General features: G+C 38.1%; 3 long non-coding RNA genes across 3 annotated transcripts; 1 reads left to right on the forward strand and 2 right to left on the reverse strand.

The window, feature by feature from the left end:
• Window positions 1-1161: 1161 nt before the first annotated feature.
• On the reverse strand, window positions 1162-1984 carry LOC121050614. The gene is made up of 2 exons (XR_005803560.1): window positions 1872-1984; window positions 1162-1244 (listed from the first exon to the last, which is right to left on the reverse strand). It is a non-coding gene; the product is annotated as an uncharacterized LOC121050614 (long non-coding RNA).
• A 546-nt stretch (window positions 1985-2530) lies between these two features.
• Window positions 2531-4179, reverse strand: LOC112175385. Its single transcript, XR_002926426.2, has 3 exons — window positions 3023-4179; window positions 2819-2907; window positions 2531-2580 (listed from the first exon to the last, which is right to left on the reverse strand). It is a non-coding gene; the product is annotated as an uncharacterized LOC112175385 (long non-coding RNA).
• A 1242-nt stretch (window positions 4180-5421) lies between these two features.
• On the forward strand, window positions 5422-6243 carry LOC112187171. Its single transcript, XR_005804571.1, has 3 exons — window positions 5422-5669; window positions 5797-5844; window positions 6022-6243. It is a non-coding gene; the product is annotated as an uncharacterized LOC112187171 (long non-coding RNA).
• The last annotated feature ends 21392 nt before the right edge of the window (window positions 6244-27635 follow it).

The raw sequence follows: 27635 nt of genomic DNA on the forward strand, positions 1-27635 counted from the left end.
TGGTAGGTTGACCATAGTCCTATTGTTTTAACTACTTTGGCCTTGAAGGTTGTTCACTCGATTTTCAAATTAGAAGCTATTTGGCTAAATCATACAGATTTCCTAAATAGCTGAGAACTTACAGAATCACTCTTGATTAACCCTTGAAAATTTTGTTGCTATATTCTTTTCTTTTTTTTTATCCCCTAAAGCTAATTGGCTTGCTTTAGGGATTAAATGAATAGAATTACTAGAATTAGAATGATCTTTGGGCTACTGATCAATTTAATATTGGTGATGTCTTTTTGCAAAGTTTAAAAAAGATTTCATGCTTTTGGTCATCAAATTTGAGCTACTGATATTTTTATAAACATTATTGAACCAGTCACACTACTACAGAAATTGAATCAGACAACGCTAAAAACTATCGTTTGATATGGAGGGTGACTGTGGTCTATCTTGGTGATGTCTGATGAAGGCGCATTAGGGAACTGTCGTGTGAAGAACTCAACATCCATGTCGACAGGCTCTCGATAGCATTAACTGTGTGAACGTTATTCAAGCAACGGGCAACTTAAGAATCCGTTGTATGATTGCGATTCAAAAGTTGTTTTTGTTTATAACCGTTGTGTGACTGTTATCCACACAACTGTTTTTTCTTAGCATCCGTGATCTGTTTTGAATTCAGATGACAGTTTTTATTTTGTGGCTATTGTAAATAGTGCATATATGACAGAGCATGAAAGCCTAATAGAATGATTCATTTTATTATATATGCTGGAAACTGATATCAAGAATTACCAAACGACAGTTACTCATTAATAATATATATCATATTGTTATAATCCACAGAAATGTACCAAAATGGATTTGACAATGCTAATCTTGTATCCACAAAAAGTACATCTAATAATACTCCCCTAGCAAAATACATCCAGAAATTTACTTAAGGATTCTAGCTTTGCAAGCTTTGCTGCTCTCATGGCCTCATTGGAGTCACCTTACAAGCTTCCAAGCACTAATATGAACAGGCCTTTAGGAGCTTTTTTGCTCTCTTTATGGAGTTCTAGCTGCATCCCGGAAAATGAATCCTTGAAACCATTTGCACCATAGTTATTGTACACTTCAGGTGTTATGACTTCAACAATGGGATCTTGAGGACTGATTTTTTTGGTTCTGAAACCTAGGACCTCCTTAACCTCTTCGAAAGATGGCTTGCTTTCAGGTGAAGGGATACGACCTCCTCTAATAGCAGCTGATGCGTCCTGCAATTAATTCATTCATATAAGTTCTCAACAGTGAAGTAATATTATCAATTAGTCCCCCAACTACAAATAGTAAGTAGGTTCAGAAAGCTATGAATTTGAATACATGGGAACTACCTATCCATATGCATCAAGTAAATTCAAAGACAGACAATCAGGACTCAGAACTTAGGTTGAGAAAGTTTGACAACATCATACTTGTGAATTCTGTAAAATATATTGGTCTTTCTGCATTTCGCTAAGATAAAGGCCACACAAGTCACTCGAAATACAACTTCCTGTGATTTAATCGACTAAACGAAAATATGTACACTTACTGTGAAGTTATATATTTATATGCATAAGTGATATCCAATTAGGATGATGAGTAGGTTTACATTAGCAGTAATCCCTCATCCTCTGAGTTCCAACTGATATTTCGATAACCATTCCAACAACAATTGAATAGATGCAGAAGTTTCCAGTTGATGTTAAAAGCTGCAACTATCAAACAAATATTACTTTTTGTTAACATTTAACATTGGCGAAATTGGTCCATTAAGACAATGTATAGAAATTGTTCCCATCTGTTAACCCATACGATTCGCTCATCTATGATTAATACAATGTGGAGGATGTGAACTAAACCTGCTGAAAATGGCCATCATGAAGCTCTATTTCGATTGTTTATATAGCCTCCGTTGTTGATAAGAAATATGATGGTATTTTGTCCACATCAGATCATTGCTAAAATGTTATGGTAGTTACCTGAAAGGAAAGGAAAATACTATTTACAACATGACCTATTTCAAGACAAGTTCCACCTTCTTTAAAAGGTGTTTAACTTTAACATATCTCATTCCCAATTCAAATGGTATACTAAATCATAAAGGAGCTATAATTGTGAACCTACTTATAAGTAGTCACAGCAGCAGTTCTGGATCATGAGGTCACTATCCTCATTTCTTCTAAAGTAGCATTCCAAATTTATGGCTTTATGATCTGAAATGCAGCAAAGAACAAAATAAAAAACATCAACTAAAACTGGGGAAATGAAATGCAGCAATCTGCTCACTATCCTGCCACCTCAGTGGTATACCTACTCTTTGGTTTTTGAATATTTCTTCAAATGACTCACCTGGAGTTAAAGATCACATGGTCACTTAATCACATAGTTACAGACAAGAAAGCAATGAATTGAGTGCATGTCATGCATTAATTTTACCTTGTAAGCATCTTTAGATTTCTTAAAAATACATTTGACATAGTTAGCACGAACAGCATGGTTGTTTTGTACACAGTAGAGCCTAAAAAAGCATGTGCAAGTTGGAAAGCATCCCATGTATGAGTTGATGAACTGCAATCCAGAAATAAGATCAACTGAAAGTCAAGCCTCTTAAGTACTAGTATAGAATATAGTAGCATAATGAAGTCACGGTTCAGTTTGAAGCATAAGTGAATAACAAGTCCATGTCAAGCTAATTCAAGGAGCTTCCTATTGGCATTTAGTGTTTAAACATTTACATACATATTCGTTCAAACTAAAATTTCTGAAAATGTCTATGCATATTACCAAAAGAATGGAAGATAAGTACCTTTGTACCACTGAAAGTAAAGCATGTCGAAAGTGGGAAGCAGCATAAGTAGAAAATGCATCTTTCTAATATATCACGTAAGGAATTCCCTGCAGATGTAACAATATATAATTACAGGCTTGCCCTGAACAATAACAAAAAGGGCTTAGCAGTTCTGAGAGAAAACTCTCCACCCTTAGTCTTAATGAGCCTCACTACAATTACCTTTGATTGAAGTGCCACTGCCAATTCTTTGCCATTTGGAACCTCCAAATAAACCTGCATATAGAGGTGTGAAATGAGATGACAAACTAAATTAAGAACATTACAAAGAATAGAACAAAAATCATCAACCATCACAAGAGCCCCAAAACCATCACATCCCCTAGTTTACAGCATTGAGACAGGCCTCAATTTCCAACAGCTTCCTGATAAAAAATTCCAACTCTAATCCACCTAGTAGCTAACATTCAAGGAAGCACAAACCAAATCTACTGAGAATGACCAACTCCCAGAACCAAAATCTCTGCAGAAACCTAGCAGCATGCAGTAGTAGCAAGATCTAGAACCCAAAACAGAAGAAAGACCTAACAATGGAAGAATTAACCGACTTTTGTTCACTAAAACAAGCAATTGGGAAAAAAGCCCCCAACTTTGAATCCCAAAAAACTTGAAATTGAGAAACAACAGAGACCCAGATGAGGAAACATGGCAAAATCAAGAAAGCAGAGAGAAAACTCACCAGCCCAGAAGATTGAAGAACAGAAAAAATTGAAAGATACCCAGATGAGGAAATTGAGGAACTTGAACAACCCAGAAGAGAATGGCAACGAAGAATCACAAAGAAAGCACAGAATATATAGACGAGTTAAAGGTATGAAAAAAGAACCCTAGGCCCGTAAAATCCAAATCCCAAAAAGAAATTCGTATAAAAACCCCAACTTCTAGTTGATGTACTCGTTGCTGCCGTAGTAGCGATTGTCGGGCATGCTCTCAGATCGACGGAGAGGATGACGACCGCTTGGATTACGGTCGGTGATGGCCTTAAGGAGATGGTGAGGGAGAACATCCTCTTCCATGATGCCTTCCGCTTCAACATTTTCCTCTTGAGATTGAAAATTGAAACCCTAGAAAATTGGGGGTTTCGAATTCAGTAATGTAATGGGCGAGTGAAGTGCGAGTGAAGAGCGAGGGTTTGGGAGAGTGAGGTTTTGGCTTTAGGTTTTGTCGAGAGAGTGACGTGCTATCGAGAGTGAGGATTCTGGTTTTGGGTATGTGTCGAGAGAGAGAGTGAGGCGCTGTCGAGAGAGGGTTTTGGTTTTAGGTCCTGTCTTGTTATTTTCTTGCTCTATTGTAAGGGTTTCAAGCCTGCCCCTACCACTTGGGACAAGCCCGATCAATTTAGATAAGTACTCACACAACAGAATTTTATAAAATTGTGGTATGAAATATGAATGCAACCATTTGAATTTGGGGTTTGTCTCCTATCAATTTGACTTCCCTATCTAGGGAGTTGGAGAAAAACAGTGGTGGAAAATTTCCTTCCTTTCTGTTAAACTTACTAATCAGACCACAGTTTTATTATTTCTCGTCGTATGTTCAATACAAGTCAGGGAGAATTTGGGGTTTCATATGGGGTTTGGCACCACTAACATGGTGGGAAACATGCACTACTAGAAAAATCCTCCAATGCACATAGATGACATGCACACGGATATTCACACGGACGTAAATCTGTGTGAAAAATATTGCAATACATACAGATATCTGTGTGAAAAGTATATTCACACAGTCATCTGTGTGAATTATGTTCTAAAAGTGGGCCGCAAAAATTCACACGGATTTCTGTGTAAATCTCATACGGATTTCAATATGAGTTATGCTGATACACAGATATTCATGTGAAAATTTAATTTAATTTCCGAAAATCCTATATATGTGTCAGAAATTCACACGGATTACCGTGTGAACTAAAATTGATACACCAAAATCCATGTGAATTTCATTTCAAAATAAATAAAAAATTATTACATAAAATGGTACTCATATTTGACACATTATTTCTTATAAATATCTGGTTTCACACGAATATCCGTGTGAATTTTTTGTAAAGCTTTTTACAAATCCAAGTTCCATCAAATTACATCATATACGAAAGACAATATCTTCGGCCATATTAGAGAATCTCTCTCTCTCATAGATCTCTCTCTTTGAAGTTCTTTCTGTTAGATCCACATCTCTTCTAATTTCTCTTCTTTTGTTCTTGATAATTGTTATTTGCAGGGCTCTAAAAAACACTAGGTGGTGGTTCGGGACCTAGCGCCTAGAGTCCCGCCTAGGCGGGGACTAGACGTTTTTTTTTTCAATTTTATTTCTATAATATATAATTATATATATATATATATATTTTTTTTTAAAGATAATTATGTATATATATAATATCATAATTTATTAATTATTTATTAGCAATCTATTTTATTTCATTGATTAATATTGAGCTAATAAAAGAACAGTATTGATTATTAATAACCAATTCATTGATAATTAATTAACAATCAATTCTAAATCATCATTTTGCTTCTATTCTTCATTTCTCTTTCGTGTCTCTCTCTCTCTCTCTCTCTCGTTTCTCTCTCTCTCTCTCACTGCAGTTCAAAATCTCTCAAAGCTCAACCCACTAATTTCAATTCATTCTTGATTTCTGACCTCTAATTTAAGTTTACCGGTTCAATTCCTCCATAAAGCAAGAGCCTTTTGCTCTTTTGCCTCTTCGCCAAATTTGGCCCCCTTTGTGAAATTAGGGATTAGCTCATCTCAGACGGCTTCCATGGACGCCTCCTACTGGTGCTACACATGCAGCAGAACGATTCAGGTCAGGTACCGGGCTAAGACTCGATCTTTTTAGAACCATGGTTATTTGATTAAGATACCAAATGTTCGTAACTAGCGATTTTGATAAAAAGTTATAATATTTGGAGTTTGTGTTTTTGTAATTGCAGAATACCCATTTGTGGTCTGAAACCCAGGTTGAGAAATCGACGATTCAGGTAATTCGTGCTTATTCATTTGAATTTTATATGAAATTTCGGATTTCCTTCTTGGTTGTTAAATTTTCCCCAATATTGTTAAATCAGAGCTTGTGATTTTGTGACCATCTCTTTCTCAGATCTATCTTTGAATGGATTCAATGATTGATATTCGTAGTTGGGATCTATCTTTCTCAGATCTATCTTTGAAGCTGTGATATATTATTCTAATCAACCTCTGTTGGAGGTGGGTTTTGGAAGAGGACGGGGAGTAAGAGTGGAAAATGGTGGCCATCTGTTGAAGTTCCTTCAAGATCTGCAGAATAATCATGAAGAACAATTATTTTATTTTAAAAAAAAAACATGAAGAACAATTATGACTATAATTTAAATTAAAAGGAGGAATTTAAAAACAAAAAATCTAATTTGAATAATCTTAATTCATTTATTTTGATATATACAAAATAATAATTAGTGAATGGGATAGGAGAACAGCAGGTCCACTACTGGTGGGACCCACCAAATGCATTCATACGGATTTGTTAATCCGTATGAAAATAGTATTAGCAACGCCAGTAATACGTACGGATTATTAATCCGTCGTTGTACCGTGTGTATTGACATTTTCACACGGATTTTCGTGTGGAATACTATGAGTGCACATTGACTTTCATCCGTGTGTGATAGGGAGTTTTTCTAGTAGTGATGGCGTTTAATTTTTTTTAGCGTCACACAACAGTTTTTATCTTAAACGTATTCTGAACTAATTTCTAAATTCAATCACACGACGGACAATTGCATACCGTCGTCTTAAAGGTGTTGTCTGATTCAATTTCTGTAGTAGTGTCATATCGGATTTGGACAATATCATGCTTCTCAAGTCAGTTTCAATTGAGGAACTTCGAAAAGCTATTAGAAAGCCCTGAGACCAGATGGATTAAATGCTCTATTTTATCAAAAGAATTTGGATATAATCAAAGGGAGCATCCTTTCCCTAATTACTGATTTTTTTATAAAGGTTCTTCTCTTAATTTAATAAATCACACCAATATTGCCCTAATTCCAAAAATTGAAATTCCTGAGTATGTTCATCGTTTCAGACCTATTAGTCTCTGTAGTATAGTGTATAAAATTATCTCAAAAAATTTTATTTTTAGATTAAAACCTCTTTTGAAAAAATGTATTTGTAAAAACCATGGTGCTTTTGCTCCTCGAAGGTCCATTATTAATAATATTCTAATTACTCATGACCTCTTCTTCCAATTTCAATAAGATGAAAGCCAACAATGGTGCTATGGCTTATAAGTGAGATTTAGTAATAAAACTTATGACTACTTATCGAATGTATCAACTCATTTTCGTTTTCCACTTTAGTTAATAGTAACCAAAAGGACATTTTCGACCATCTAGAAATTTTCGTCAGGGAGACCCCATCGCTCCCTATATTTTTATCCTCCGTATGGAACCACTGATACGAAATCTGAATAAAGGTACCTTGAATTTGAAAAATCCTATAGGCCTGCTCACTTCTTGTACAGGGATTAAGGTTTCTGATTTATTATTTGCTGCTAATTGTCTTTTTTTGTTTTTTTATCAGGGCTTTTCCCTTTGTTTTTTAGCAGGGCTTTCCTACTGCAGCTAGGAATATATCTAAGATTTTATACAAGTTTGCTTCTACTTTTGGTCAACAAATTAATCTAGATAAGCCTTCTATTTACAAAGGTTTCTGCCTCCGTGAAATTAATTATCTCTTCTATTTTAGGAATTCAACATATATCGACCATTGGAAGGTACTTAAGTAAATTCATAACATTATGTTTTGGAAGGATCCCTTAAATGCAAAGGAACTTCTAATGAAAGAGTGGCTGGAAAAACTCTACTCTTTCTAGAACTGGTAAACTTACTCTTTTAAAATCTAATGTCTCTGCAATTCCAAATCATATCTTATCTTGTTTCAAGTGCCCTCCTAAAATCTCTCAAACCATTGAAAAGGATATGAGGAACTTCTTTTCTAGAAAGAGTTCTAAGTGCCCCCTTGTTACTTGGGATAAGGTTTGCCTTCCTAAGGCTATTGGGGTCTGGGACTTAGACCAATCCCTTTTTTATAGTAACCCTACTCTAGCTAAGCTTGATTGGTTAAAAGATCCTTATCAATAATGATAACTAGTGGGTTGAGATTGTTAGATGAAAATATTTACGAAAGCATTCTTTTCTTGATTTTTAGGAAACAATCTAATCACTCATTAGCGTGGAAAGGTATCTTGGATGTCAGAGATCTAATCATTAAAGGTATGCGATGGATTATTGGAAATGGCATATGTATTAAGTTTTGGACCTTTAACTGGGTGTTTAATTCCCTCTTCTAAATCTTGTAGATCAAAATTTGGATAGAGTCTATGGTTGACTACATTGAAGATGGAAACTAGAATATCCCAAAGATTTCAACTATGCTTGATTTTCATGTTGCTAGGACTATTGCTAGTATTAACATTCCTTTTTATAATAGTGGTGATGAATTTATCTGGGGGCCTACTCCTAATGGGAAAGTTTTCCATTAAGTCGGCTGTCTGGTGGATTTAATGCAATTCTGCTCAGCACCCTTAGACTAAGATACTTAACAAAATTTGGCGTTTAAATATCCCTCCAAAGGTCAATATTTGCCTGAATTTTGGTTAGGATAGATTGAAAACCAAAACTCGATTAGCTCGTTATATTAATAACTTGGATACTACTTGTACTTTATGTGGTTCATGACTGAACGATTCTAATCATATTTTCCACTCTTGTCTTATGATTGCTAATGTTTGGAACATCTCAGGTTCTCTCCCTCCCCTGTCCTCTTTCCCTAACTTGGGGCAGTGGCTTATTTCTATCTTTCAAATTGAAGACCATTCCATCATAGAAGACTGCATCCTTACTTGTTTGTAGATCTAGAAAGTCAGAAACAACATTATCTTCTAGTCTACTTAAATTATTCCTTCTTCTATTGTGCATGTTGCTACTTTCATTGGTGCTGCTTTCAGAGAGCATAATACCTCTTCCTCTGAAAATCCTTAGAACTAGGCAGAAGTTATAAAGTAGCACTCTCTTCGTCCTGATTTCATCAAGCTCAACTTCAATGGTTCTATCTCTTCCAGTGATAAAGCTTCCTCTGGTTTTCTTGTCCAAGATCATAATGGCTTCCCTCTCATTATGGATTCTCAATGTCTTGATTTTGCAAGTTTTCCTATTGTGGAGTGCTCTGCTCTTAAAGATGGTCTTCAAGTTGCCTGGCATTTCAACTAAAGTATTTGCTAGTTGAAGGATATTCCAATCTGGCTATCAGCTGCATTAATAACAACTGTGATATACCTTGGCGCCTCAAATCTCTAGTTCGAGATAAATATCAAGAAGCTTTCAAGCGCCTTTAATGCCATATCCTTCTCCATGTCTTTCGTGAAGCTAATTTTTTTACGGATGCTCTAATAATCACGGTCATGGTCTCCTTGATCCCAAGATCTGGATCAAGCAAATCCTTTTGTCAGCTGTTTCTGTTTAACTGATCCAATTGCGGCTGGCCCAGAGGCTTCTCTCTGTAATTTCTTTTTCTTCTCCCAAAAAAAAAAAAGAACCATTATAAGTTTCCACAAGTCTTAAATTACTAACCATGATAACCACCCGTATACAATCAATGTGTTGAAGGAAAGCCGAATTTGGGAGAGAATGTAGTCATGCTTTCATTGATAATAGAGGCCTCTTTATATAGAGGATTACAAGCATAGAAATAGAGTTGTACATGGAAACATAATCGTACATTGATTAGATATCTCTTAAGATTCTCCGAGAATATCTCTAATATAAACCATATTTCAACTAGAGCAAGTAATCTCGAGTTTGGACCAGACACATATTCTGGATTTACTTGAACACTCCCCTTTGTGTCGCCCAAACGTAGTGCTTCTCTCGTTGCCTCATTAAAACCTTGCCGAGTAAAAAAACCCAGTGGGACAAAATAACCTCGTCGAAGGGGAAAAAAACACAACACACCCTTCACATTTCGAGACAATACATAGACATATCCCCCTGATGTCTGCATCCCCCTGATGACTATGGTCATGGGGGTTCGGATAACTTCCGCAAACGATGCTACAACATGTTCTCGAAAGGGAATTTAGGCAATGACTTAGTGAGCAAGCCTGTCACACTGTCCTCAAATTGAACCTAGTTCACTTTAATCTTGAGGAGAGTCTGTTGTTGCTGATTATCCTTGGCGTTGTCACTTTCGATGTAGCCTTGCTTCATTTGTTCAAAACAAGTAGCATTATATATGCTTGTAGGCTAATCTGTGATAGACTTCAAACCACAATTGTTCGAACATGCGTAATTATGGATCCAATCCATAAACATTCACGAACTACTTCGTGAAGAGCAATAATCTGCATGGTTCTAAGATATAGTGACTAGAGTCTATTCTGTAGACCTCCAACATATCACGGTCTTTACCCATGGTGAACACTTAACCAGTTTGGGAATGATCTTTGTATGGGTCAGAGAGATACCCAATATCAGCAAAACCTTCCAAAACACATGTCGTTTTGGGATGGGGATAGAGGACGCACGCCAGTGTTGGTGGCGTTCCTGGTGTGTGATGGGTCTGAATCCATCATCTCTCTGTAGGGACAGAACAAGCCCATATCAATCGTACATCTCAAGTACTGAAAACGAGATGTCCGGTCTTGTGCATTTAGCTAAGTACAATAATGCGCCTATTGTACTTATGTAGGGCACTTCCGCGTCTAGCACATCTTCGCCATCATCCTTCGGACGAAGAGGATCCTTTTCAAGATCAAGACTACGGACGATCATGGGGGTGCTTGAAGGTTTGACCTTGTCAAAATGCCTAAGCATCTATCAACACGATGCTCTAGTTCCAAACCGAGACATAATCGTGTTCTCCCAAAATCCTTCATCTCAAACTTGGATTTCAAGTGTTCAGCGGTTTCCCTTAACTCTTTAAGGGCTTCCAATGAAGATTATGTCCAACATGAACCGCGATAGAATCCAAAACTTGTTATGGAAACGTGCGAGCATATCCATTCCCAATCAAGTAGTCACTTTAGTGAGCGTTTCAACCTTATTGTAAACGCGCACCATGGTCAAAAGCCACTTGACTTGGGTAAATGAAGTTCACCATGAACCTTCATGTATATTATGCATCTAGATCCCCATAAAGATACGTAGTGACCATATTTGTAAGCTCCATGTTAAGTTATTCGGAAACTACCAAACTGACAAGGTAGTGGAGTGCAGTGACATCCATTACGAAGAAATATGTCTCATCGTAGTCGATTCCAGGGCGTTTGGTGAGAAGCCTTGCGCCATAAGGCGAGATTGCTATCTCTTTCTCTCATCACACTTTCTAACGAAGACCCATTAGTCAATAAGTTTTATGTTAGGAGGTGTTGGCATTACTGGCTCGAAAACCTTCCTCTTCGTTAGAGAATCCAACTTAACCTGGATCTCATCTTTCCATTTAGGCCAAATTTCTCTACGTTAGCATTCATTCATCAACAGAGTGTGGTTCGATATCATCTGACTCAACAAACTCATGCACAATGAAATGCGCAACTACATCATCAACTATGATGGAGTTTCTATCCCACGTCTCATGTACACTAGTGTAATTTTCAAAGAGCTCTATATTCTTAGGAATAGGTTCTGACGTTGAGGTGTGCCCCAACGATAACCATAACCCTGAAGATACTCATGAGACGGATTTTGAGTGTCGATGATCAAAGGATTGGAGTGTGCCAAAATATCATTCGAACCCACGGGCCTCCCATGCATCCTAGCTGGGGCCATGGCCTATAACACCAGAATGCCACTCTCTTTGGCGTTGGCACCATGCCTACCTCTGTGTAGGGTGCGCTACGTCCTCTCGTAGGGACATACTTCCTTGCAATCATATTTGCAGCAGATATGTGATTTGGTCACTTTAGTAGGGATCGAGATGAGACATAGTGGGGACAGGCCACGATAATTCATGTCGTTCCTGCTGAGCATTCGTGTTCTTATCTCCCCTAACGATGGGAAGACTGTCTCATCAAAATGATAACGCGCAAATCTAGCAGTAAGGAGATCACCTTGCAAGGGCATTAAGTGGAGGACGATTGTTGGAGTCGCCAACCCAACGTAGTTGCCCATTCGTCTATAAGAACCCATCATAGAGTGTTGTGGCGGCGCAATTGGCACATAAATGGCAAACTCAAAGATGCGTAAGTACGATACTTGTACCTAGTCACTAGCTGTAACGCAGAGGTAGATTGACTGGCGGTGGGTCATAGACGAATTAGCATAGCTGCATGCAATATTGCATCACCCCAAGCGGATATAAGGAGATTGGTGCACATTACCAATGTCCGGACTACCATCGTAGACATTTTCGCGAGACCATTTGGGTGTGACATGAGGACATGATGTCCAAACATCATTCCCTAATGCAATAACACATCGAAAGTCTTCGATGTAAATTCTCTAGCTAGCATAGTCAAATCCAATTGACTGAATAAGATGATTCGGGGAGAGAGCTCGTTGTTGTATGATATGTGCTAGGAGTGTAGCATAAGCAGCATTACAAGTGGAAAATGACACAATACGTGACCAGCGTGTTTGCGTGTCAACCAACATCATGAGATATTTAAACGTCCGCAGGTTGTTGAATCAGTCCACAGAATCCCTGTGGATTCTATGTAGGAACAGAATAAGTATTTTTATATCCTTTGCATAGAACGGTCTCAGTCCTAATTTCCCTAAGGAACGAGCTTTGTAAAAAGAGCGAGAGGCTTTAGAAGCTACCAATGAGGATTTTGGTTGGGCCTAAGCGTCTGAAACGTTATTTGAAGCAAGTTGGTGATTGCAGCATCACCTAGGGCGCCATCACCATGATGGACGCCATCCATGGTGTCATGGATAGGGACTGGCCAACCCTAGGCGTGGTGGACAGCGGCGACGGTCACACTTAGTCCATGAATCAACCTTTGATTCATGCTTCATTTCGCTCGAAATAATGGATGTCCATGTGAAGTCTTTTGTAGACGGTCATCATATCATGAATAAGATGATCTATCCTGTCATGACAAAGCCAATAGTGTCTAAATCCAAGAGACCTTCTCTCATAACTTTATTGGATTAATAGCTCGAATGTGACATAGAGTCCACTAGAGAGACACTAAACTTATCTAAGATGCGCCTTTATTTGCAATCATTAGAGGTATTGCAAAGGAACTCATTTCTGTTCTCTACATGCGTTTTCGCATGGAATCCGTAGGCTATTCATAGAGTACGATTTTCCCTAAGAGCGTAGAGAGTTTCTGTGACAGTAATCAAGGTGCCATTGGCAAGTGGAACTTGGGCTATTCCATGTCCTTGAATTAAACCGATGGCCCAGCCATCGTAGTCACAAAGTAATTGCTCAGAATCAAAATTGAGTCATAATGAAAAGAAATCGAAATTTGATTCATAAGCCAACAGAGTTACATCATTGTCTCTTTGACCAAAGAAATTCTAATCCAAAATGCTAGCTAATAAAAAACAATGGTAGTCGTCTAACTTCTTTCGGCAATTCCAAAATAAATGTGACCAGGTGAGTAAAGAGATGTCGATGGAGCAAGGCTCGCTTAAGTACCACTAACTCAGAACCTTCCTAGCCATCACACTTACTTTGGGTGAGCCTACTTTGAAGAAAAACTAAACCATTGGCATTTACTACAAAAATATATGGCTTGAGCAGAATTTGTGATCTATTGATCCAACCAATTTGTAGTTTTTTAACCCTTCACTCTAGATCATCTTCTTGATCTTCTTGTTCCACATAGTGAGCTTCTCATGCTTCACAATATCTTTGTAGGCGGTGACAATTTCTTCACGAGATCTACAAATGTGTGCCCAATGACCTGATACTCCACATTGAGAACATACATCTCTTTGCTCAAACTCCATTGATTGAGGCGCTTTAAAAGCGTTATTTAGAAGGCTCTTAGTGTTGGTGGCGCCACCAACATGGCCAGAGGCATTGCCTCCCTCTCTCTTCCCACGTTGACCTCTTCGTTCCGTGTTCGCTATTTTGGCCGTTACCTTCCCAAGTAGCGCGATTATATGGACCAGAACGTCCAGAAGTATCCCTAAGATTAGGGTTTCGCTCTTGGCGCCCTCTCTTAGGGGCGAAACTATAATTGGATTCTGGAATATGCTCTATTTCCACGGATCTCGAATTATAATTCTTCACAAGGACGTTGTCATGCTTTTCAGCGACATTCATAGCTCCAATGAGCTCATGAAACCTTGTGATCCGTCCTGCAGTAACATTGATACGATAATTCTTATCAACCATCAATGCAGAGACGGGGAAAGTAGAGAGAGTCTTCTCAATCAACATCGCATTTGTGATCTCTTTACCACAGAATTCCATTAAGGATTTAATGCGAAATGCTTTCGAGTTATAGTCAAGAACTGACTTGAAATCAGAGAAGCGGAGGCTATGTCATCTCACTTCTAGGTCAGGAAGCAGGGAGTCACAGACGTTGCAAATCTTTCTTCGAGTGAGACTCACAGCCTTCTGGGGTCTTCTTCATCATACACTCATACTGGAGTGAATCATCCATATGACGAGTCATTAGGATGATGGCTTTCGCCTTATTTGCCTCTAAGGCTGCTCTATTTGCTTCCAAAGCTTGAGCTTGCTCAACAGTTAGCACGTCCTGGTTAGGCTCGTGAATCGTATCCAGGATTCCATCGGCCTTGAGATGCTGGCGGACATCACGAACCCACCTGTGATATCCAGAGCCAGTTGTTCTCAATGAAGCAAAGTCCAATTTGTTCAGGTTACTCATCTTGAAAGAGAACAGGAAATTAGGGTTAGTTTCAGAGCGAAAAAGGCTACCACGAAAACAATAAAAATTTCTGGGCGTAATCGCTTCCAAGAAATTAGGAATTTCTGAGCGCAATCTCTTCCAAGAAATTCAATTCCAAGAGGTATTGGATTAGATCGAAACAATGACGTAAATGGTTGATCCATAAATTCTCTACAAACTCTAAGTTTGGAGATCTCAACAAGCTCCAAGCTTGGAGAGAGCACGAACACCGATAGTTCGGCTTAATTAGGTCTCCCCTATGATGAAGAAAGGGGGGTAGAAGAAAGAAGTTTGCAAGTCCCCGAAAAAGAAGAGAAATTGAATTAAACACTCTAAAAAAACGGGAACTTGTAGTAAAAAATACCTTGAAATAGGTCGCCGGAAAATTTGACCTGAAAAATTTGCTGGAAAAGTGGCCGGCGGTCATAGGAAAGGTTGACCAATGGTTGACCGGCGAAGGTTAACCGGAGGAGGTTGACCAGTGGGCTGGACAGTTGACTTCTTCTGGGTCGTGGACTTTCTGGGCTGGTCTCCCCTTTTTTTTTTTTCTTTCTACAGTGGGCCACACAACCTTGGGCCTGCTCTTCTCCTTCTCTAGGCTGGCTGCGTCTGAGTCTGGGGCCTGCGCCTTTTTTTTTTTTTTTCCTTCTTCTTTCTGGGCTCGCCTCTCTCTTCTTCTTTCTGGGCCGAACCTTTTTCTTCTTGACTTGGGCCTGACTGATGCTGGGCTGGAAAGAAGGCAGTGATTTGGGAGTCACCGCCGTTCAGGTATCTGCGGCACTTCTGCAAGCCGGTCAGGCCACTTTCCGACCTGTTCTGGCGGTGGTTTTTGCGGTGAAGGATTCTACCTCAGGATGCCAGTGTTGTCCAATATGACGGTGGAAGGTGACCTGGAAGGATGTGAATCGAGAAGAGTTTTTTTTATTATTTTCTGGAGACCGGTTCAGTGATTTTCCGGCCAGTTCTGGTGACGCCGCCGGCGGTTCTGGGCTGCTGGGATCGAGAGCTTCAAGGTGTGCTGTGGTGGCCAAAAGGTTTCAAGGTTTTGTATTCGGATTTAGGGCTTTGGCCGTTAGGTTTAGGGTTAGGGCATCGTGCTGATAATGTGTTTAAGGAAAACCGAATTCGGGAGAGAATGTAGTCGTGCTTTCATTGATAATAGGGGCCTCTTTATATAGAGGATTACAAGCATAGAGATAGAGTTGTACATGGAAACATAATCGTACATTGATTGGATAACTCCTAAGATTCTCCGAAATTATCTATAATATAAACCCTATTTCAACTAGAGCAAGTAATCTCGAGTTTGGGCCAGACACATATTCTGGATTTACTTGAACATAATGTACATTTTCTGAGCATACTTATGTAATTCAGTACTTTTAGATCTTAATAAATTTTTTTAGAGAAACGGAAACACGTTTATTAATCAGACTCAAGTACAAGCAGTAGTAACGTTTACAAGAAGCCAGCCACGAACTAGAAACAAACTTCTAAATAGTAACACACTGCAACTTCAAGAGCTCTACATATACAGAACAATAGTGGGTATGCTAAGCTGACCATGCCCATACTAAAACATCACACCTCACCATTTTCCGCATACGAAAAAGTAAAAAAATAAAAACCTTCACTCGGTGTGTTAAGCTTAGCCTGTCACTTCCAAGCCCAACAACAAAAGGGAAAAATAAAATAGAATGGGCTAGGCCCACATTCGGACCCCAACAAACCCTAGCCATCCTAGAAGCAAGTAACCACCAACAGCTTGTCGCCGCTCGGATTGATGCTCCATACCGTCGGCACGTCATCTTCACCATGGCAAAACAACACTGCCACCACCTCCAGGGCCGTGCGTAGGAGAGGAAGCAAAGCCATGGGCAAGGAGAAGGCCTTTGCCTCTCCGTGATCCATGGAGAGAGGATCCAATGCCACCACCGTGTAAGTCTCCAAAAGTTTGGCGTCGGAAGGAGGCACCAACGCCATCACATCCTTGCGGAATATGAACCCACCCTCTTGAGATGGCATCGACGCCTCAGCCATGGGGAGAGAGGGGCCAATAGCAAGTGGAGAAGGAGGAGATACGAGGGATGATGAAGTTGAAGAGAGGTATCGAGATCTGGAAAACTAGAGATGAAGGTCGTACTACAGCATACAAAACACGAGAGAGAGATCTCGCTCAGACTCATTTAGATCTTAATTGATACTATAAGATCTTAAATAAGACAGGTTTGTCATGTGCCATGTTTATCCACCCAATTCTCTCTTCTAAAGATGCAACTCCTTATGAACAGTACCATTCTTATGGATAGTGAGCTGACATTTTTGTCCCTGCAGTTGGTGTAGTCTTTTCTGATTTTACCCCTGAGAAGTGTTCTGTCTTTATCGCGCCATCTGGCCAATTTTTTTATCTATCGCTTACATGTGTGCAAGTTAGTTGCACCAAGAAACTTAAAAGGAAAGAACTTCACTGACCAGCCCTGGTCAGGGTGGGCTGACCACAGCTAATAAAAATTTGACAGCTGTCTATAACACATCCAAATCTAACCCCCCCTTCTCTCTCTCTCTCTCTCTCTCAATACGGGTTTGCTTTGCATTCTTTTACTGAATTATAGGGATTGGAAGTGATGGGTATTGGATTCGAAGAGATGGAGCGATGGGTATTGGAATCGAAGCGAGATGATAGGTACTGGATCACTAATTAGGCGGTATAAAATTTTGTTTCAGTGTTCTAATCCAAAGAGTTCGATCATCAATTCTGGGTAATTAGATTTCGATTTGTGTTCTTGTTTAGCTTCTTGAAACTCTTTCGATGACAAAAGTTGGTTACTTGATTCTAATTGGATACCCTGTTGCAGATTAATGGATAGTGAAAATTGTACTGGATTGCTCTATTGAAGAACAAATGAGTGTGGATTGCTCTATTGAAGAACAAATGAGTCTCTACTATGCATGTAGAATTCGATGTTTGTTTTGTGATGGTTCAATTATGGTTTGCAATTTGTGTATCAACGCTCTCAGATTTGTTAGAGATTTACATGTATTTTTGACATCTTTGGGATTTTGGTTGTTATCTTTGGGTTTTGGTTGTTTAATGTTTAGGGTTTTGGTTGTTATCTTGTAAGAATGTTGTTATCTTGTAATCTACATAGCCAATTGTATTCATTATTTGCTTCTGCAGTAAAAACAGAGAGTAGAAGTTCACAAAGGATTGAAATTGAAAAAAAGATTGTGATAAATGAAAACCGTAATGAAGAACCAAATGTCTGTAACCAAAACCCAATGGAACATGTATATCAATGGTTGAAATGCAAAAATATATCACTTGAACGAGGATCATTGTACAATGCTTAACAACTTGTCCAAGAAGATCGCATTCTCTAAAACAATCACAAGAAGTTCAACTAAGTGTTGTAAAGCTAGAAAACCAACAACGGATATCAACATACACAAATATTGGTATAGGATGAGGAACAATAATGAACAAAAGCCGAGTTGCAAAGGAAATGAGTAAGCACTAATTCTCCCAGTTACAATGTAAATCACAAGCACAAAAACTAGCTAGTTAAAGGGTGTACATCCGAAGGCACAAATTGACCCAGTTGAAGAGTAAATCGATCATCTTGAAAACGGGTAAAATCCCAATCAAATTCTATTAAATTTACAGACTTTCCATTTCACAGAACACCCTTTGCACTAAAATCAGATAGCAAAACTGAAGCATCATTCATTCATACATAGTCTTCTCCAAAATAACTTGAACTATAAAAAGGACCCTTTAGAAAAGTTAACGGTTGGTAGTTTAATACAGTATCAGCTGTTGACTGAAGCTTCTATAGACAAATAAGCTTCAGCAGTATCCAAAAGCAAATAAGATTCAGCAGGGTCGTCATCCAAAATCTCATCCTCTTTACTCAGCATTCACCCCACGTCAGAGGTCCCAAGTTCCAATCTCACCTTCCTAAACGCAGTTATCAAAGAAACGAATAGTCAACAACAATGTTCTATCGAGAAATAATGCAACATTGAGAACGACATTGGCCTAAGCATTCCAAGAAAGTATGATAGTAATTGCTGGTTTCTCCTTTGATCTAAAGAGACGCTGCTACTGAATGACTTCCAATTCATAAAAGAAAAGTAATGCTCAAGAAAAAACACAACCAATAGTAATGCTCAGTAATAAACCTAAAGGAAATATTGCTATATATTAATGCACTAAGCCATCCATCATCTGCGACATAGCAGATGCATGTTATATTAAAGCCCTCTAACTCTAAGTCTGGACCTCAATAGATTTACCTTGAAAAGTTTTTCGTTACCTCCTTTCAACTAAGGAAAACGAGGGCTTTAATATAACATATTTGTGTTCTGCAACCTTCACAAAATAAATGAATCAAAGAATAAAAGAATCATTATAGCAGATCAAATAATTGAGCTAAAACTCCTCAGTGAACATAAAAGAATCAAATAATCATAATAGCATAACTCAGGTCCAATTCATAATGGTAACCGCAAGTGTTTAAATATGACTATAACAGCATAACTTATCATGATATACTATAAAGATGCTCACAAATGATAAGACATGAAAATTATAACATTATAATATGAAGATGTTCTTACTTGAGTCAAAACACCAGATAGTTGAATATCACGTTCACTATTTTGGTGTGTTTCTGAACTGACCAAAATGCTCTCAAATTCTCATTACAAATGGTTTCAAAATAGATGTAATTCATCAAAGTTATAAAGTAAACTCACTCATTCGTAATAGAAGGATTAGAATTGTACCTGCATGGGTATTTTCCTTCTTGTGGGAGCTTTTGTGCTTTTCTTTGGTACTTTACTCTTTTTTTTGTTTAGCCGGGTCTTTGAATCTGGTACGTGGATGACTAATTGTAGCTTTTCTTTTAACTCCACGGACAATTGTTGTTTCACAAGCATTAGATTGAACTATTCCCTCAACCTCTTCACTTTGACAAAAAGTAGTATTCACTTCGCTGCTATCACTAGAACTTCTCCCCTCTTTCTCAGTGCGATTTTTCTTTATTAACTCTAAGCCTTTGAGCATCTGAACCAAACATTCATGTGCATATCTCATTAACTCTTCATCATCTGCTGTAACAGTTAAAATATCACGAGAAGTGCGGCACAAGTAGCCATACCGTTTGTCAATCGACTCCTTAGGATTACCGTGAATCTCAGTAGGATGATAACTAGTAATACTCATAATTTTTGCTTCTCTTGTCCATCGCTTTAAAATGTATTGTGGTGGAATCTTCTTCACATTCTTCTTGTCAAGCACTTTTAGTGCATGAGTACACAAAATCCCAACAAAAGTAAACTTTTTACAACTACAATTAACATTTTATGCTGAAGCTTCATATTTGACCAGGTGCTCATTATGTTCAGAACTATATGATACTATATACTCTGATGTCATCCCAGACTTACCAACCTTGTAAGTACTATAATTATGAATTCTCACAAATTCTTTCTGAAAGAGCAAGAAAACCTCTGGAGTATAGACCTCTGCTCCATGTTGCAGCATATGTGCACTTACTGCTAAGATAGGAGTTGTTTGTATCATCTTATATTCAGCAATCAACTCTTGATATCTTCGATTAGCCAAAACTCTTTCATAATGTTGGAAAAACCGCAAAAGATTATGCTCTGGCTTCAAATATTTCTTAAGCACATGTTCATTCATTCACTTCGCTGTGTGCTTTTCATATCAGCAGTGAAAGTATGTCTCCCATACACTAGTGCCCATTTTTCTCGCAATTCAAATAAATTAGTCAACCACTTGTTTTCCTTGAGGCTATATTTCTCAAGCAATCCATTCCATGCTAATAGCCACTCATGCTCAAACTCATAGTCATACATACATTTGCTAAAATCATCAACAAATTCTGAAGATCCATGAAAGACATGACTGAGATTCTTAGCAGCATTTTGATAAAGATGCCACACACACAAGCTATGAGTAGCTTGTAGAAAAACTTCTTTTATTGCTCTAGCCATGGCAGCAGACTAATCAGTGAGAATGGTCATTGGTTGCTTACTAGACATAGCAGAGAGGAATGTCTCAAATAACCACCTAAAAGATTTAGTTGTTCATCATATAACAAAGCTGTACCAAACAACGTTGTTTGCTTATGATGATTAACCCCAACAAATGGTGCAAAGGGTCGACCATATTCATTTGTTCTGTATGTCGTATCAAAACAAAGTACATCTCCAAACAAACTGTAATCACTTACCAATTGAGCAGCAGCCCAAAATATGTTTGTGATCATGTCATCCTCATTAAGTTGGATTGAATAAAAATATGACGAATTCTCTGATTGCATCTTTTGAAAGTACTGCAATATAGCAGCTGCATCTCCCTTTTCCATGTTAGACATTCGCTTTCTATGTATGTAATTCATGTAATCCTTATGTGAAAATCCAAGGTTCTCTGGCCTTCCTACTTCTCTACTCATCACTCCACAGTTGCTTTTATGGAGAAACCAGAATGTTCAGCATTATCTGCATGTGCTTTTTGTGCCTCAGATATACTTCTATGACCTTAAGCAAATGCGTCATTAGAGTACTAATCAAGGCATGATATGACTTGTCTGAAATGAGACAACTTGGAAATTTCCATTCTTCTGCAATAGGATGGTTAGATGCGCTTGACAACCACATCTTGTAACTGGTTGAGAATAAGATGCTTTGTATGATGCTTGTGTTTTTCTCGAAAACCTTCTTTGAACAACAATAACGTACCCATGTCACAAAATTCTCATTGTCTTTTCTACTGTTCTTATCCTCACATTGAATCCAGTTTGCCACCATAATTCTTATAGAACTTATATGCACTCTCAACATCTATATAAACTCTTTCCAAGTATCACCTCTTCAATTGCCTCTTCATTGTTTTCAATTTCATTCACTACATGCAAATCATCAGTAGGCTCACAATGAGAATCATCACATTGCTCAATGAGAATCATCACATTGCTCAATGAGAATCATCACATTGCTCTTTATCTTGTAAGCCTCGGAATCACTTATGGTTGATTGCCCAAGCTTGTACAATTTTCACTATCCATTAACCTGCAATAGGGTATCCAATTAGAATCAAGTAACCAACTTTTGTCATCGAAAGAGTTTCAAGAAGCTAAACGAGAAACACAAATCAAAATCTAATTACCCAGAATTGATGATCAAACTCTTTGGATTAGAACACTGAAACAAAATTTATACCGCCTAATCAGTGATCCAGTACCCATCGTCTCGCTTCGATTCCAATACCCATCGCTCCATCTCTTCGAATCCAATACCCCATCGCTTCCAATCCCTATAATTGAGTAAAAGAATGGAAAGGAAACCCGTATTGAGAGAGAGAGAGAGAGAGAGAGGAGAGAGAGAGAGAGAGAGAGATAGAGAGAGAGAGAGAGAGAGAGAGAGCGTTAGATTTGGATGCGTTATAGATGGTAAATAGATCTCTTTTCTTTGTTTGGGGTTTCAACTAGCAAATTTTTTTTTTTTATAAATGGACAGCTGTCAAATTTTTATTGGCTGTGGTCAGCCCACCCTGACCAGGCTGGTCAGCAAAGTTCTTTCCAACTTAAAACTCACTGCTTCCCGCATATCTTAGTTTGAGTTTATCCCGCATTATTCCACAGCATAATTAATCAATCTATCAAATCTTTCTCCAGCCATCGATGCGTTTACCAAACCTCATTTGGAGCCACTGTTACCAAGAAAGATGGTTCTTCTTATTCTTGCTCTGTATGCTTTTGAATTTGTGTATTGTTTGCGTTTTGTGTTAGTGAAGTAATAACGAACAAGTAATTCTCGCCTTCAATTCCTTTAGAATCTTCTATCAAATTTCATTGCTTTTGTTAAAGTTTGAAATGTTGGAATCTATTTCTGAAATGGACATGAACTGAGGGCAGCTGTATCTAACCTTGAACCCAAATGGAGTCGAAGCTTCCCTCAAGTTTACTCAGAGTTACAGTCTAGCTCTTCGTCCTGTCAAGATCAAGCAAGTCCACAGAACTGGGGTTCACTTTCGACCTCCCCGCCATGGATTATCGGTACACAATTCTGTTTGATTTCCTTACTGTCAATTAACCATTAATATTGTTGGTTTGCATAATTAAATCATGATGTTTTTCTCAATTCTCAGGAAGCATTAGTTTCTGCATTTGGTCGATGCATTCCGTTTTTCTTTGCAATTGCTTTATTCATGTTTTGGATATAAAAAAAAAGGTCTTTGATAAGTCATTTCAAAGTGTCTGAACTCTTTCATATGTCTTGAATAAAAAAACATCTCTTCTCATATATCTGTTCAGAATTTAAACCCCATCTTAACTTTTACTAATTTTTTTTTTTCCAATGAACTTTTACCAAGTAAATCTGTAATAACCCCATTTTTCTAATCTGGCACTATGGTAGTGGAGATTTCTTTTAATAAAATGACGCGGCATGTCCGTGTTTTGAGCAACAAAGGGAAAGCAGTGCTTCTTTTGCTTCTTTATATTGTATGCGAATTAGTGGATTGTGGTAGCAACACAGAAAAGTCTCTCTCTCTCTCTCTCTCTCTCTCGTCCGAAACCATCCAAGAAGCAGAGCAATTATTCTCCAAGCTTGTTCTCGCTCCACAGGCCATCGATCGATCCCAGACCACGTCCACGCCTTCACCTCTCCTTGCGCAGCTGCCGGTGGCAGCCTCTCGTCGTCGTGTGAGCCGTACACGGAGGTGGAGCACGAGACCGGTTTAAACCCGATTTGGTTCCAAGCTCGATATCTCACGCTACAGGCCACAATTCTCTTGATCTTTGGCTCATTAGACTCGCCTCAACTTTCTGAACAAGCACCAAGAAGTACCGGACCTGGGTAGATCGATTTCACGTTCGTCGGAGCTCAACCCGTTTAGATCGAAAAACAACCTTTCGATCCGGATACTCGAGTTACAGAATACCATTCCTTGTGATTCTTGGCCTGGTGAACTCACCTTAAGTTTTTGAACAAGTCTCCAGAAGGGATCGAGGCGAGTGTTGGAAGTTTTTTAAGTCGAACTGGAGCTCGCCGGTTTCTGGAAAAATTCCGGCCACCGTGACTGATTCGGTAATTTCGACCTCTTCTTGATGTTTTATGATAGCATGCCTTTATAGTTTTTGGTTAAGCTTGATGAGATGAAGAAGAGCAGCCCATCCCCGACACCATTGGTGTGGTCGGCGGCGGCTCTGTCAATAACTACGGCGGCCTTTTCCGGCATCTCTGGGGACCTTAAGGGCAGTTTCTGCCCATTTTATGTTCTACATGTTAAGACGATCATTTTGATATATTATACGCAATTTTGGATATCGTATGATTAAGTTATGAATTTTTACGTTTCGATCGATTTTGAATCATTCGATTATGATCTGTGAAGATCTGACCGTCCGATGGACTTGTAGTTTTGATATGTTGATCGTATGCCTGCCCCAGTGACTTTGTGTGGTCATGGGCAAAGATCCGACCGTTGGATCTTCGTATAATCGTGAAATAGTGATTTGAAGGGCGATTCCGTGAGAATCCGACCGTCAGATTTTCGTATAATTTGTGAAGATGTTAGTAAGGACCATTCAGGAAGATCCGACCATTGGATCTTAGTGATGATTTTGGAGATGATCCTAAAGGCGATCCGTGAGGATCCGACCGTTGGATCATCATTTAATTTCGATCCGACCGTTGGATCATCATTTAATTTCGATCCGACCGTTGGATTGTCATTTGAGTATGTTTCTGAGTTGTTGGCTAAGTTAAGATCTATATTGGATTAGGTGTATCGACGGATTGATTTGGCGGACGATTTCGTGAAATCATTGTTGAGCTGTTAAGAAGACGCAGCGGGAATTTAGAGGTGAGTAAACCTCACATGGTTCATATTACGAACCAAATTACTTTACTTATATCGTAATGGATTGAAAATGTTTTACGGAAATGAATATTGTTTTAAAAATACATGGGCTTGATCTTCTACGGTCCATAGGTAAGTAAAATGTATTTAAACTATAAAAGTGAATTTCTCGGTTTTCACTGTGTGGTTTATAGTTGGTATTAGTGATCATTCCTGAGTGAATGATTACATATATATATATATATATATATATATATATATATATATTGGTTGACGTGTGATTGGTGTGATGAAATGATTGGGAATGGATTGGTTATTATTCAAGCTATTATTCTCGCATTTAAATGTTGAATAATGAAATGTTGATCATGTGGTGTGAAAGCTATTCTATATGTCCGATTTTGGATTTAGGGTCGACGTAGTGACCGGTATGAGGGAATTAGATGCTCTAATCCTAGGTGGATGACGGGCTACGATTGGTTGAGTATAATAGATGCCACGACCCTTATCGGGTGACGTGCTAAGTTGAGTATGCGTATCGGATGTTCTAAACTATGATGATGGACTACGATATTGACAATCATGTCGGATGCCATAACCTAGGCCAGGTGATGGGCTACGATACAGTTAGAGCTCTAGTTTGTCAGTCACCGTATTTGTATAAATACGCTTTCGGGGTTTTGGGAAGAAAGATGTGAGTTTTGATCCTGTATTAATTCTTGGTGATTTGGAGTTGATGATTTTGGTGATCGATTGTTGAGATTGTTGGTTGTTTACTTGAGTTAAAAGAATTGTGATTTAATAAATCAACCTTTCATTCTTGTTTACTCATACGGGCTTTCAGAAAGCTTACCGGGTTTTGTGTTGTTGCAATCCCGGTACACTATTCAAACGGTGTAGTGGATAATCCTGCAGGTTAGGATAATTAGGGAGGAGACCGAGCTGGTTAAGGGTCGCAGCATTTACTTTATTTCCTTCTATTGTGAGGTTTGTTATGCTCAATTAGAGCTTTACAATTTTAAATTATAAGAATGAGTTGTAATAATTAACTCGAGGTTTTCGAGTTTTGGAATTTGAGTGGCGTGTGGTGTAGTTGTTTATGAAAAAAATTCAGAACGTTATTTGACATAGTTGTTTAATTCATGTTTCGGATTTGAATTTGTTATTCAAAATTCGGGGCGTGACAAAATCCCCTCATAGGATATTTATTCTTTTATGCATTTCTATGTTTTGCACTTGATATAATGGTTTAAATGCAGTTAATATAATTAAATTGGGAAAAATATGAGTTCATATTCTGGAGGACAGAAGGAGGTAGCTTCTAAATGTACTACACCATATATATTAAGCAACCTATGAAATCTATGGTTGTTGTTACGTAAAAAAGAGATTAGAAAGCTAAAATATAAAATAAAAGAAGTATATAATAAGAGGTTGAGAACTTTATGAGAGGAAAGAAATCATCCAATGAAATGGGATATATTAAAACTCCTATTATGTCTACCAGAAGGTTTACTAGGCTCTCTCTCTCTCTCTCTATAAAATACTAGGCTGCCTTTGAATCCTAAGAAGGGGCAGAAATTCAGGTACAAAAAATCAGTGTACCACTGTGTTGGTGAAATTGTTTAAATGTGGTTTAATTGCTTCATGGTTCTTTGTTTCCAGTGGGACACAGTATAGGTCCATTGATTTCGAAAGCACTAGATGATGTCTCCCGCCCGATGCCTCGGGTTTTGCTTCCAAAGGTTTATACAATTGTAAATTTGTTGTACAAAGCAGTTGCACAGAATTGATAGAATATAAAAGTATACCTAGCTTATGGTCTACAATGATTTGCAATCACTGATTTCATTGTAGCTTGGCTTGTCATATGAATCATGAGAGAAAGAAAACATCTGAATCATGAGCGAAAGAAAACAAAAGCACCCTAGAGGACTGACCTTCCTTAATTCAAAGCTAGGTGGGAATACATATATGTAGTACAAAATCCACCAACTACACATTCTGTCACATAATTAAATCACAAAGTTTTGCACGTTGATTAGTTTCCTCTTACTTGAGACAACTTGCAGTCTTAGTTGGCCCAGCTTGCCTTGCCATCTCATTCAAGCAAATACAATTGTAGAAAACATGTAGCGGTCCCATGTATCACAAATCATGTTCTGCAAAAGATAGGTATTGGAATTCAGGAGAAAAAGAAGACACATAAAGACTTAATAATGTTTATTGAGCAATAGTCATACCAAGAAAAATCAAACAAAAATCAGGGTTTCAGGATTTTGTTCATTACTAATTCCATGTTTCGAGTGAATTAGATTGGACCACAAATTTTCAATACAAAAAACTACTTCCACAAATTTCAGTACAAAAAACTGCTTCAGTAGTAAAAAAAAAGCTAAAGGAAATTGATAAGCTCTAGAAAGGCAAATGCATGGTACAGTTTGTATTCCTTTTATTGCTTTAGTGTCATCTTCAAATGAAGTTTAGTCTAGACTGGATATTAATAACAGGAAATGGCAGTGTACTGCAGAAATTTGTATCCACCTTAACCTCTTGTTAATCAAAACCAAACTGATGCAGTACGTTGAAACTAAATTGAGATAAGAGAACACTTTCAAATGAATTGAATGAAACTAAATCGTCTTCATTCTAAAGATAATCGAAGCAAACGCATCTATACTAAAATTGATTTTATGCAAATAACAGTGATGAAGCAAATAGAATCGGACTTTGATCCAAGGTGACAAATATTTGTAACCTTTTGTTTAACTGCAGGGTCACTATAGCATGAATTGAAACCATGAATCTCATTGCTCAGATTATCCCAAACTATTACATCCTAAATTCCCAAACCATAACATCCCCAACATACTAAACAAATTAATACCCGAGCTATTTAGTTTGTTGCTTCTCCTCAGACCCGACCCCTCAAATCTAAAAATGTTTAAGCGGCAAACTTTCAAATTGAATGTTGACCTGGGTGATCCTATGCCCAACTTAGCAATGACTTTAACTTACAGATCCCTACTACC

This window comes from Rosa chinensis, chromosome 1, assembly GCF_002994745.2.
Source record: "Rosa chinensis cultivar Old Blush chromosome 1, RchiOBHm-V2, whole genome shotgun sequence".
In the NCBI taxonomy this organism is placed as follows: domain Eukaryota; kingdom Viridiplantae; phylum Streptophyta; class Magnoliopsida; order Rosales; family Rosaceae; genus Rosa; species Rosa chinensis.